The sequence below is a fragment of the Anopheles gambiae genome, chromosome 3 (assembly GCF_943734735.2).
Source record: "Anopheles gambiae chromosome 3, idAnoGambNW_F1_1, whole genome shotgun sequence".
NCBI lineage: Eukaryota > Metazoa > Arthropoda > Insecta > Diptera > Culicidae > Anopheles > Anopheles gambiae.
Genome location: NC_064602.1, coordinates 68797716 through 68809574, shown reverse-complemented (window position 1 = coordinate 68809574; position 11859 = coordinate 68797716). Strand labels below are relative to the sequence as shown.

Genomic DNA, 11859 nt, shown 5'->3' with positions numbered 1-11859 from the left:
CAATAAGGTAACAGGTTGGCTGATAAGTCCCCGGTCTGATAAGTCCCACCCACCGTATTCTCCAGATCTGGCCCCCAGCGACTTTTTCTTGTTCTCAGACCTCAAAAGGATGCTCGCAGGGAAAAAATTTGGCTGCAATGAAGAGGTGGTCGCCGAAACTGAGGCCTATTTTGAGGCAAAACCGAAGGAGTACTACCAAAATGGTATCAAAAAATTGGAAGGTCGTTATAATCGTTGTATCGCTCTTGAAGGGAACTATGTTGAATAATAAAAACGAATTTTGACAAAAAAAATGTGTTTTTCTTTGTTAGACCGGGGACTTATCAGCCAACCTGTTAATTGCCATCTTAAAATCCAACAGCCATAATGGTCATGCCATGACCATTTCACTGTTAAAATACTTCATATTTATTTGAAAAATATCAAAGCGCCTCAATTTACACCAAAAACTATTTCAAAGCTGTGACATGATAACCATAACGTGAAACACGTTTTGTAAATTGCCATTTTCTTTATTCGTCATGTAAACTATGAATTTGTTTGTGAAAATATCAACATGGCTGACATATATTAAATACACAAAAACATAAGATCAGAAGGACTTTCCTTGTCATATGTTTTTTTGATATGTGACTAGACGATTTGACACTATTCAAACTCAGGCTATTTGAAATGCAATATATATGGCTAAGTAGTGGCGCTGGTATACTAGCGGGGCACCAGTGGCAATAGTAATAGCGTATCTCAGGTACAGCCTGTATAGTCTGTTCCAAGTTCGCTTCATCCAAGACTGAATATGCATTTAATAAGATCAATTGATATTGATGCCGTAGTCGCAAATAATATGTTCTGAACTGTGCTTTGACGTATATTTGGACAGACAGTCTTATAAGCGTCTTTTAAGAACAATTTTAAGGTTTTACAACTTTAGAGACTATTGAGCATTTACAAAAGACATGTTAAAACTTGGCTTAGTACACTCATAATAAAGCATTCTTTAGGCATGTTTAAGTGTAAAAGGCAAAGTAAATTTTTCTTGAGCTACGAACAGTAGGATGCAGCTAGAAGATGGTAAGATACACATAAGAGACAGACTTTCTATCGACTTTAGATCGGGACAAACTGAAATATTTTTTTAAACGAAAAAGGAGTTGGGTGGTTCTTCGGTTGCTAACGTTCAAATTTCCTTAAAAAAGAAAATAAACTTAAAATTGTTCTTCAAAATGCCCAATATGTTTTATTTATAAATCTTTTATGATTGGATTGCCCAACACAGCGGCTGATTTGAGTGAAAATAATAAAAAAATCCTTGATATCCTGGATAAAGAGTAATGCTTCTCGCATAAGCCTGTGTGGATGAGCTCGTTAAATGCATCAACCTACCGAGAAACGCTTCATGAATTAAAACAGTTTTAAAAAGGGTCTCACCTTTCCAAAAACTATTGAAAAGCCCTTCTGAGCTTTACGCTGAGCTCAACCCAGGGTAAACATCTGTGCCACTCTACCGATAGGATTATAATTACGCATATAAAAGCAACACTCACACACAGTTCCACAGCTATCCATCGTCCTTGTCGATGGAACCAACCCGGTCCAACCTTGCTGGGCGGAAAGCGTAGCCAAATTATGGCAACGATCGGTAAGTGGCGAACGCTCAAACTCTCGGAAGGGTGCTTAATTAGAGGGCTCCCGGGGACGAGCGGGCATTGACGATAGACCTGTACACCCTCTACATTTTAGTGTCCGTATCTGTACTCATCGTTATTATATCGATGTATTGCAGTACAAGTATAAGTCCTTTCTAACGAACTAACGATGGGATGATTTGATCCAATATCTACAACAAAAAACGGAGTGAGCGAATCTATTGGTTTTTCATTGAGTACGGCATGTAATTGAATCTTCCAATCATAATGCGCTCAACCGTGATGGTGCCCATACACACACATACTGGTAGAGTGTCGATTGGAGTGGTCCCATCATCGCATCAGGGCCATTTCCTGACTCCTTCTTTTCGGTACCCTCGTTTCCTTTATCGCTCATGGTCGTATTTTATCCATGTTTTTATTCGTTTCCCTGTTTCTCTCTCTCCTTCCATCAGGCATCATCTAGCAACCTTCTTTTCAACGCCCCATAACGAATCAATCTGCTGTGCCAGTCCGGGAGCCCACTTTTTATCCAGGTACGTTCAATCACTTCCTCTTCCTTGCAATCGTTTTTTTGTTATTTGCTACTCTTTTTTCCCCAAAAACCAGAACCAGAAAACGATTACGGCTTTTCTTCATTTCATCCCTTTAACGAAGCCTCAAATTGATTCCCTGTCGAATGTAGCACATTCCGACGAAATTAAGTTCGGTAGTAAGACGAAAAAAAGGAAACCCCTTCCATCCCGATCCGATTGTTTTTTTTCGCACCTTTTCCAGCGCTTCTTGTTTCAGCCGAACCGAAACCTTCCCGTGAAAATTCCGTTCGTCTTCGACGAGAGTAGGTTACAAGTGTTGCAAGAAGAAATGGAAGGGAGGAGACGTTAGGGTTGCATCGTACTTTTCATGTTCGGGACCGGCCCAGCCATTCTTTTATCGACAAAAGCTCAACCAGCTGTGAAGAGGCAACGAAGAAGCAAGTGGTCGGCCTCGGGACCGCTTCATCAGGTAGAAAACAGGCGCACACACCAGCCAATAATGGACTCGTACAAGCTGGGAGGCCTGTTTCCTGTTTCCTGTTCCCCTGTTCGGCCCCTTCGTCCCACACAGCTGACATATGGGATCACGAGTAAGCTAAGGTGTTTTTTTTTTCTTTTTTGCACATTTCCATCCTCTTCTGTAGTAGCAGCGTGGCTGATGGTCTGATCCGAGTCCAAAGGAATGAAAAGACAGCTCGGATAACGGAATATGAAATTGTAGTCTTAGCGGCAAAAACTCGACAAAGGCGACGGAGGGAGTTGGAGCACAAAGACAAAGGAAAGAGATACAGGGAAGCAAAAAAAGGCACAGACACCCGAGCCCCCTTTGCCCAAAATGGAAGATGTTATTATGATCCTTATGTTCATTTCTTTACATTCTTACTGCTCTGCGTCTTGCTGTGTCATTGCTCTTCCCGTGTCTTTTGAGTCTCAGGCCGGATCCGAAAAAACAACACTGATCCTCTGCCACAGACAACCGGACTGAGTGAAAATGCCCCAGCCCCGGCCCAGGTTCAACGGAGGTTTGGGGGGGATAGTTGGTGTTTCCAGCTCCGTTTTCGGATTAGACTCCGAGCAGGCCATAAAAACCGAAGCTCGAAAATTGATGACTCGTCCAAAAACATGGGTTTAAAACCGACGAGGAGGCTCCGTCGTTGTTGTTTGAAACACCCGAGATCTTCACATTTGTGCCACATCATGCCGGTTAGCCGGTTTGGCAAAGCTCACCGAATCGTATCCACGCCCGGCATGCGGGAGCTAGCCGTTGCTTACCCTGGCACACCTTGACAGATGAACGCTGACGGATCAAATTTTATGTGACAATGTTTGCTCGGTGACGCGGGTAGGGCAAAGGAAGAGAGTGATGGAGAAGATTAAGAAGTTGTAATAAAAGATTTCATAATATGTTTAGACAACGCATTCGGTTGAGCGAAGAATAGCTACGGCCCGGATCGTTCACCTTCCCATACCCGTAGCTCGTTTTGACTGACTTCGTTTGTCATCTGGTTTTTCTTTCTTTTCTTTGTAAAGGCCGGTGCTTTGAATTGGGCACTATTCAAGCAGGGGCACACTAAAGCATGGGTCAAGCAGGGATGAAGATATCATCCGTATTTTCTTGTCCGTTTCACAAAACAGAGACGGAAGGGCGACGAATCATTGCACCGCAAACAAGATGTGTGTGGACGCTTTTACAACACGTGTTTATCATCTTTCTTGGAGGATGAAGATGTGGCTTAGTGCTTCCTTAGTGCTGACCAAACGGATCGGGGTTTTGAGGGTGGGTCGAGCCTATTACTTTCGAAATGGCGAATGGGATATTCTGACACGTTCATCACAGCTAACATCGCTAGCTTATGTGGTTTATGTGGGTGTGTGTTTAAATTTAGAAATAAAAGATTCTATTTTTGATGGACTCTATTTTGTGAATGCTACAAACCGTATCCTTTTTGACGAATTGTATTCTATGCGAACAGGACGGTCTATTGCTCAAAAGCGGTTTTATGTAGATTTAAATAACATGTTTTATCAAAGACTGTCAGTGCGGTGAGTTAATGCTTTCTAAACAATGTGAGCAAGGTTAAAAACTCCTCTTAACTAACAACGAAAACAAAATACATTCTGTAGGATCAAATATCCTTGAGAAATGTTTCAATAAGCAATAAACACGTTATTTTGATTGCTACGAACTAAGGATTCATATAATTCAATGATAAATTTAAAATAATGCTTAAATTAAACAGACATTACAAGCATACAGGGATGTACCAAATGAGATATTTTCAATTTCTTGAAAAATGTCAGCCTGTCAGCTGTTTGCTTTGTATAGCAGTTTTCGAACAGCTATCAAAGTGGGTATAATATACAGATGGGCTTATCCCAAGATGTATGTATTTAAAAGGGTGATTTATATTGCTTCTGCCTCTGAATGAAGATTTCAAGGGTATTTTTTGTATTGGTCAAGCCTCCGGAAAGTAGATTCCATCACCTGATCTCTTTAATGCACCTTGGGATAAATGTAAACACCACCTTGTTTTGCCATTTTTTTTGGCCAGGTACTCGAATCTTATTCTATCTTTGATGCTAAAATAGTCTAGACTGATAATTGCTGGCTAGTTTTATGTGTGGTTTTGGAATGAGTGTTGACATGATTTCAGCCTCCATCTGTCAAACTCCATACAAAAAAACTGACTAGAATCGTGAAGGACCCCAATGTCAGTTTTTTTCCTGTTGTATGTAATTGCTATATATGACATGGCTGCGATGAAACGGTATCTAAAGAAAATTTGAAATGAGAAAAGACATGTTAACAAGTATGGATGCACGACGTTCAAGTAATTCCAGTAAAACATATCTTAAATGTAAAACATAGACAACTTTTATGAACATCAGTGCTACAACTTCTAACTGAAAGCGTTTAAGCACTTGCATGATCATTCGTGCAAAGCGTCAGCAGAGGTTGAGATTTATGTTGCAAGATCATCATTGCATCGTGCTGAGAATCATATTCATGTAGCCATGTTCATGGAAAATGTTGTTTTACTTGTTGAAAAAGGCATCCTTGTTTTACACAAGCAATATTAGGCCGTTGTAAAGGAAAAAAGTATAAACGTATCTTTAGTATGCATTTAGTATTTATTTGTTAATCCACTCAAACTTACTAAACAATCTTTCCACAGTACTCAATTCTTCTTTAAGGCCCGTTAAGGCTATTAGATTTGATTTGAGAAATGCCAAATGTACCGGGCAAAATGTTTTAATTAATCGCGTTCATCTTATTAATTCATTAAAGAAATCAATCATAATCCTAGAATTCTCAATTTGAGCGAAAAGTATTTACAATGATTAAAGATGTTGCAATTTTATGAATAAGCGACAAAAAATGCATTAAAAATTCAAGCAAAAATACCATATATTACCCGTATAAAAACAAAACACCCGAGTAAAAATCCGTTTCAAAACCCAAACACTAAATATTGGGTAAAAAGAAAGCTACCCCACGGTACAGGACAGCATGTATATATATCTTACATGTGTTTAATTTAATAATTTGATTTTACAGTACATTAATGCCAAATTTATAAGTTATCTGCCAAAAACTAATGTTTCAAAATGGACGGTTTGCTACAGTGATGGGCACCCTAAATCGGGCACCTAGTTATTCGCAAGCTTTACACCAGATATGTGCTGATACTTAGGCTGCATCGAAAGCTACATAACCTGGGTATCGGCATACCCACGAGAAGGTTACGGGAAGGTTTTCCAATAGGTATGCTAAGGAACTGTTCAGAAAGCCTCATAGTCCGTTAAAAAAGGAGATGTTCGAGTTTAGGTGGCCCTCGCTGTATGTTTGATCATACTAAAAACTTTTTTTTTGTTCATGACAACGTGTAAAGGGTAAAATGGGCTTATTTAGATTATCATGTAGAACTGAAAAAAGTTTATAAGTTATTGAAGCTAGAAATTATCAAACTCAATTAGTAAAAAAAAACAAAAAAAGTGAGTCTGTCCTGTAATTGGACTTTCCTTGGGAACATAGAAAGTATTGCAGTGCAGTATTTTTATTAAATAATATACTTCTTATTCACAGGTAGTAGGGATATTTGGTTTTGCCGCTGCTATCTTACTTACTTACTTATCCGACGCTACAACTGCTTTGCGGTCTTGCTCTTCCTCAGGAGTGCCCGAAACCGCTCGCGGTCTCGCGCCTTCGTCTGCCAGTCCGTTATCCCGGCCTTAATGTCAGACCATCTTGCCACCACAATTTGAGCCTACTACGCCTCCTTTGTCTTTTTGGACGACCGAAAAAGACTTTACAGGCTGGGTCGTCCGTTTCCATGCGTACAACATGGTCAGCCCTGCCGGAGTCACTGCTAGTTGGTTCGGAAAAAATACTTGAAACATCTATCATCAACTCATGAATTAAACGACAAATTCGGTAAAACTGAAATTATAAGTAAAACTTCAACACAAACCATTAAATTGATTTAAATCCTTCATTCCACCACTTGCTTTGAATACACCTGTTTGAACAGCATGAAACTGACACTGCCGAGAATCATTAACGTTCATGTTCACTAAACAGAATGTTATCACAGTTGGCCAGTTTTCACATCAAAGCTTTTATCGTTCCTGCTTTTATCGAGTGTGACACACGCTACATAAATCATCACTGAACTCATGCTCATTTTTAAACCATTCTTTCACCCCCAGTGTTTGTGCATTCATCATTATGCTAAATTGATAGTTTTGCTCTGAACAACGGTGGTTGTTTGAGGGTGAATAATGCAGCCCTTATTGAATGTTTAGTTGAACGAGGGCATGCAGGGAGACGAACACATTGGCAGCTGTTTAATTGATAATCTTTACTCGTGCGTTAAAATCGTTGAAACGTTGCAACGGAATTTTAAAACAATGTTTTTTTTGTTAAATCTCCCGCACGAACTGTAAATTTTTTACAATAAAATCCAATAAACATTCCATTATGCAAGACTGAAATATTCTCAACCACATTACACAGCACGTTCCCGAAATCGTCATGCATCACGAGGCCCTTTCACAGCAGGACGACTTTTCACTCGTCCGAAATTATGATATGTTTGCATTAATTTCGCTTAATTACAGCGTACAGTGTGCGCGCGCGGGACCGTGTGCGATGCGTATGCGTCTATTCCACGTATCTCAGCACGGGCGTACACAAACTTTATCATCAGAGCACCAGCTAATGTGACACATGTTCCGACCATTTTCGGCTTGCTTTAGCTGTGTGTTTGTGTGTCTTTACCCCTTGCCGGTATATCATACGTGTGGTGATACGTACGCAACAATGACACGTTGAGTTTGGGCCGCTGATAGGCGGCTGGCTGGCGTTTGCTGTCGAAACGTGCCATTCGCAAATGTATGTACAGCACGGCGAATCTTTGACCCGGTGGAAGGTAGGATGAAAGTGGAACCACTCTTCGAGGAACCGGCGACGATACGCAGAACGACGGAGAGAGCGGGAAGCGGAATGCCGTTGTGTTTGTGTTTGATTTGAAATTCATTTGCGGCGTGCAGATCTATTTGCACACCCATTATCAGGCCCAGCCTTACAGATGAAGCCGCTCGTAAGCCTCTCTCTCTCTCTCACCCTTAACATTACTTCCCACCGCCCTGGTTCAGCCTGTTTAACTTTGGCTTGCTGGTTTCTGATTCGATTGTCGGTTGCGGAAGCGGATCAATTGCTCACTTTGTTGTTTTCTCCCGAGGCAGCCAGTTTGTGTGTCGTTCCGTTGCGATGGCAGAGGTAAATATTTTTCCAACAGCAAACCACCACAATTATTTATTCAATTGCACTTTGCCATTTGATGGGTGTATGTGCATGCGCTAGTATGCTGCTGCTCCGGACGGATTGCGTTTGATTGCAGCAATCCGCCGGGAATCCATTCACTTCCGGTATCATGAAAGCTTCATTTCCTGACCAATGTTTGGTGGCGAAATGTTTGAAAATAATTACGAATTTATTTTTCACTCTTCGTCTAAAATAAAACATTACATTCATTTCCATTCAAACGATGCCCTAAATGTATGCACTCAATTTATATGCGTTTATGTGTATTTAATATGCATTTTATATTAAATTTTAACTTGAAACAACCATCCTTGTTTGAGTATCATTTCTTCCCACTCCACTGCCCGTTTTCAAATGAGCTTCCATGGTGAAAAAGCAACGTAGAATGCAACCAAACGAAGCTTCCAGCGGCATTTTTAAACCATTCGAAAACTCTTTCGCTCGCAATTGAAGAATGTAATTTTCATTCACAATGCCGCCCAAATAACGACTCGCACTGTGCTAATGCAAGCATAAAAACACAATGCCTTCCTCAGTGATGGAGGAAAAATTTAAATTAAATTGTAAAATGTGCACACACACACACACACTCTCAGCCGCATATGCAAGTCCAAATTATCGCTCGCGCTTCAGCGGTGCTTAATATTTTATCGCAGCCCAGGTTCAACGCATCCATCGTGCGGGTGCATGCGTGGGTGTATGTGTGTGCATTTCGCATTCGAATTGCCTTTTGACGAAGCGGCTCTTGCAATTTGCCGGCACGTTTCGTGGGGCCTGATTTTTTCCAACGCACTGGCAAACAACAATGTAACTGCATACACGTAATTAAAATTTCGATTCGAGCCGTTCGCTTGCTTGCACTCCCTCTCCTGCAATTGTAAAAGTGGTTTGTTTTTGTTCACAGCCCAAGCCAGGAATGCATGGTGGACATGGATGTGTCAACGTTTGGCGAGGAATCACATTTGTAAGGAACGCCTGGGCACACGATTTGCGTTCGTTTGGTCACCGGAAACGTCGCGCGGACAATTGCTGTGCACGCTCCAGCACCTTCGTGCTGGCGTTCGTGTGTGTGTTTCCATTGGGTGATAATGAATTATAGCTGTGTACTAATTAAAATAATTAAGCCAAAGCCAAACGAATGGCCCCACAGGGATGTAACGGTTTTGCACACATGACAGCGCTTCACAGCGCTATTTGCCTTGCACACTTTACTTTCCAGTGCCCCGCGTGCACGTCGCACCAAACCCTCGCCGCACCGTGCTGCAGGGTACAAAATGCAAACTGATGACACCCTCGGGAGCACAGGTGTGTTCAACACTTGTGTGAGTGCGGGTTTGTGAGTAAAAAGGAAGAAAAATTGAATTTTCTCCTACCCTGACCGCAAAGTGCCCGAGTGTTCGATGAAAAATAACCTTTGCCAGCTATCGCTAGCTTCATGCCATTAGTTTGCATGAAAAATATCGAACCAACCTCTCGGGTTCCTGTCTCGGGAGATCTAAACTTTATCTTTTCGTTGCTGGGACGCAACTCGTTGCGCAGAGAATTAAATTACTACAATCGAAATGGGTAAAGGTTTGCTCCCGGTGGTGTAATTTTCAACCACGGAAAGTGGTTCAATCTGATCTATGATACCCTTTTTTTCTTTTTCTTTCGCCCGTAATCGGTCAGTAATAGGTAACTTTTGAGCAATATTTCTCAATTAATACCTGCTGCTATTGATCAAACGTAAAATTTCCCATGAGTATCTCGCGTTCAGTGCATGTTGCAAACAGTGGAATTGTTATTGAAATGACGCTGTGCAGCTGCTGAGGATGAAATAAATTCATATTTTTTAACTTCGTCTACAAACCCGTACAAAAAACCAGGCTGCTCCATCAAGGTAAATTTTATTTTGTAAAAACAAACGCAAACGCGATGAAATATTAAAACACGTTATAAGCATTTCAAAATCAATCTTCAAAATTAAATTATCAATCTTGTTAAATAAGAAACGCACGAACTATAACATTTTATAAATTCTTAAAATAAGTAAAAAACACCAGGCTGCTCCATCGTTTACATTTAATGTTATTTTTGTTTGATGAGCTGTCACATGATCTTGAAAAGTTACCTTGAAATTTTCAGTTCTCATTATGCATACAATTATGCAAGCGACATGCCAAGTTTAATAAAAAAGAGTATTTTAATTAATCCTCTAACAGGTCTAACAGGTCCGTCTCGGATAAGTTCTGAAGCTGTCCCTATTTCCTACGCTTGGATGTGTCAGGGATGCATTCTGGAAACTGCTGACGGTGTCCAGTGTCGCATTGATTAACAAGTGTATCGGCAACTCTCACGGTTGCTCGCTATCACGCAAAATCAGCGAATTCCTGACTCGCCACGTCGCCATGGTCGACACGTGCGGGTGTCTCATTACATGTGTGGCCACATTACTATATGATAAAAAATTCCCAGATGTTTATGGTAAAAAAATTAACTTTGTAACAAATTCCACCATATTTTCGAAACATTTTTCACTGTCCAATCTCATCCTTTACTAAACGAAATACAAGTTGACTATGACTGTCGTCTTGGAGGTGAGTATGACTCGATGAGTTCTTTCTTCATACAATGCCACTATTTGCTCGTATTGCAGTTCTTTACATTAGTGCATAGAGAAAGCAGAGTAGCTTTGCTTTGATGTATTAATAAATAATAATAAAGTAAAAAAGTGAAGACTTAGACTTCTAAACCTAGTGGATGGCAAGATAAAAAAAATCAAGCTTGACAAATGTACAATCAACGCCTGAAAGTAAAAAAAACTGCTTTGATTTTTAAAGTTGTTACTGTTTCAGAGAGGTTTTAAATAACCTTTAAATTTATGCTTTATTTACTTTAATTTTTAAATTATCATGAAAGTTATGGGAACAACTATAACAAAAAACTTAAAATAAATAAAAGGTTTGTTTTCAACGTGGTTAAAAATCATTCAATTTAGTTTATTCATGTTTTCCCTAGTACTGCACATTGTAGAATGATTTATTATAAAGCTTGCGTCCAAAACTCAAAATGCACTTTTTAAACCTTTGGAAGTTACATCATAATTTGTAATTATCAGTTTGTAAGATTTCTAGGCTATATTACATTTTCTAAAAGTTATATTTCGGAAAAGATGATAAAGAATAAAGTTAATTTTAATGACAGGCATTTGAATAATAGGTTTTTAGAATTGCAATCATATTATAAAAACGATGAAGATGCATTTAAGCAAATTTTGAAGAATAAATCATGGCTCGGATCATATATGTAAAGATTAAAACAATAATATAGTTTATTCCTGAATGTCTTTGCAGCATTGTACGAATAATTTAATTTATGCTATTTGTTATAATATTCAAACAATGACAACGTCGAAAAACTTATATACGATTTGTTAAGACAAAATACAAACTTTGGACGCTTTGCATTCCAAAATTGAATATCACTATTTTATAACAAACCTTTTATTTACTAAAAAAACAGCAAAAATCTCCAAAATCAATTCTGATCATTCACATGCCATTAATTAAACTCATGTTAATAGGAAATAAAAATGACAACCTTCTTCTGTCATTGCCTTTACAACTAAGACCATGACTGGAACTATCCATCTGTATCGTTTGCTCGACTGCGATTCCCCCTACCATCCAGTGCGTTCCGAAACGCAAATAAGCATGAGATGGATGGGAATCGTTTACCGTTTGGCCCAGGCTTGTAGGTCGATTCAAAAGTACCACTTTTTACCGGGTGCCAGGTACCGTGCGAACGTGATTGGCATATCATATTTCGCCCTAAAGGACCATCATGGGACGCTCCTTAAGAATGAAAAACG

The 11859-nt window shown here is 39.7% G+C and overlaps 1 long non-coding RNA gene across 1 annotated transcript in view; it reads right to left on the bottom strand.

Moving 5' to 3' along the window:
* Positions 1–206: 206 nt before the first annotated feature.
* LOC133392981 (uncharacterized) overlaps positions 207–11859 on the bottom strand; it is a 130598-nt gene continuing 118945 nt past the window's right edge. Inside the window, exon 2 of the long non-coding RNA XR_009765943.1 lies at positions 207–332. This is a non-coding gene — a long non-coding RNA (uncharacterized LOC133392981). The remainder of the gene's footprint in view (positions 333–11859) is intronic.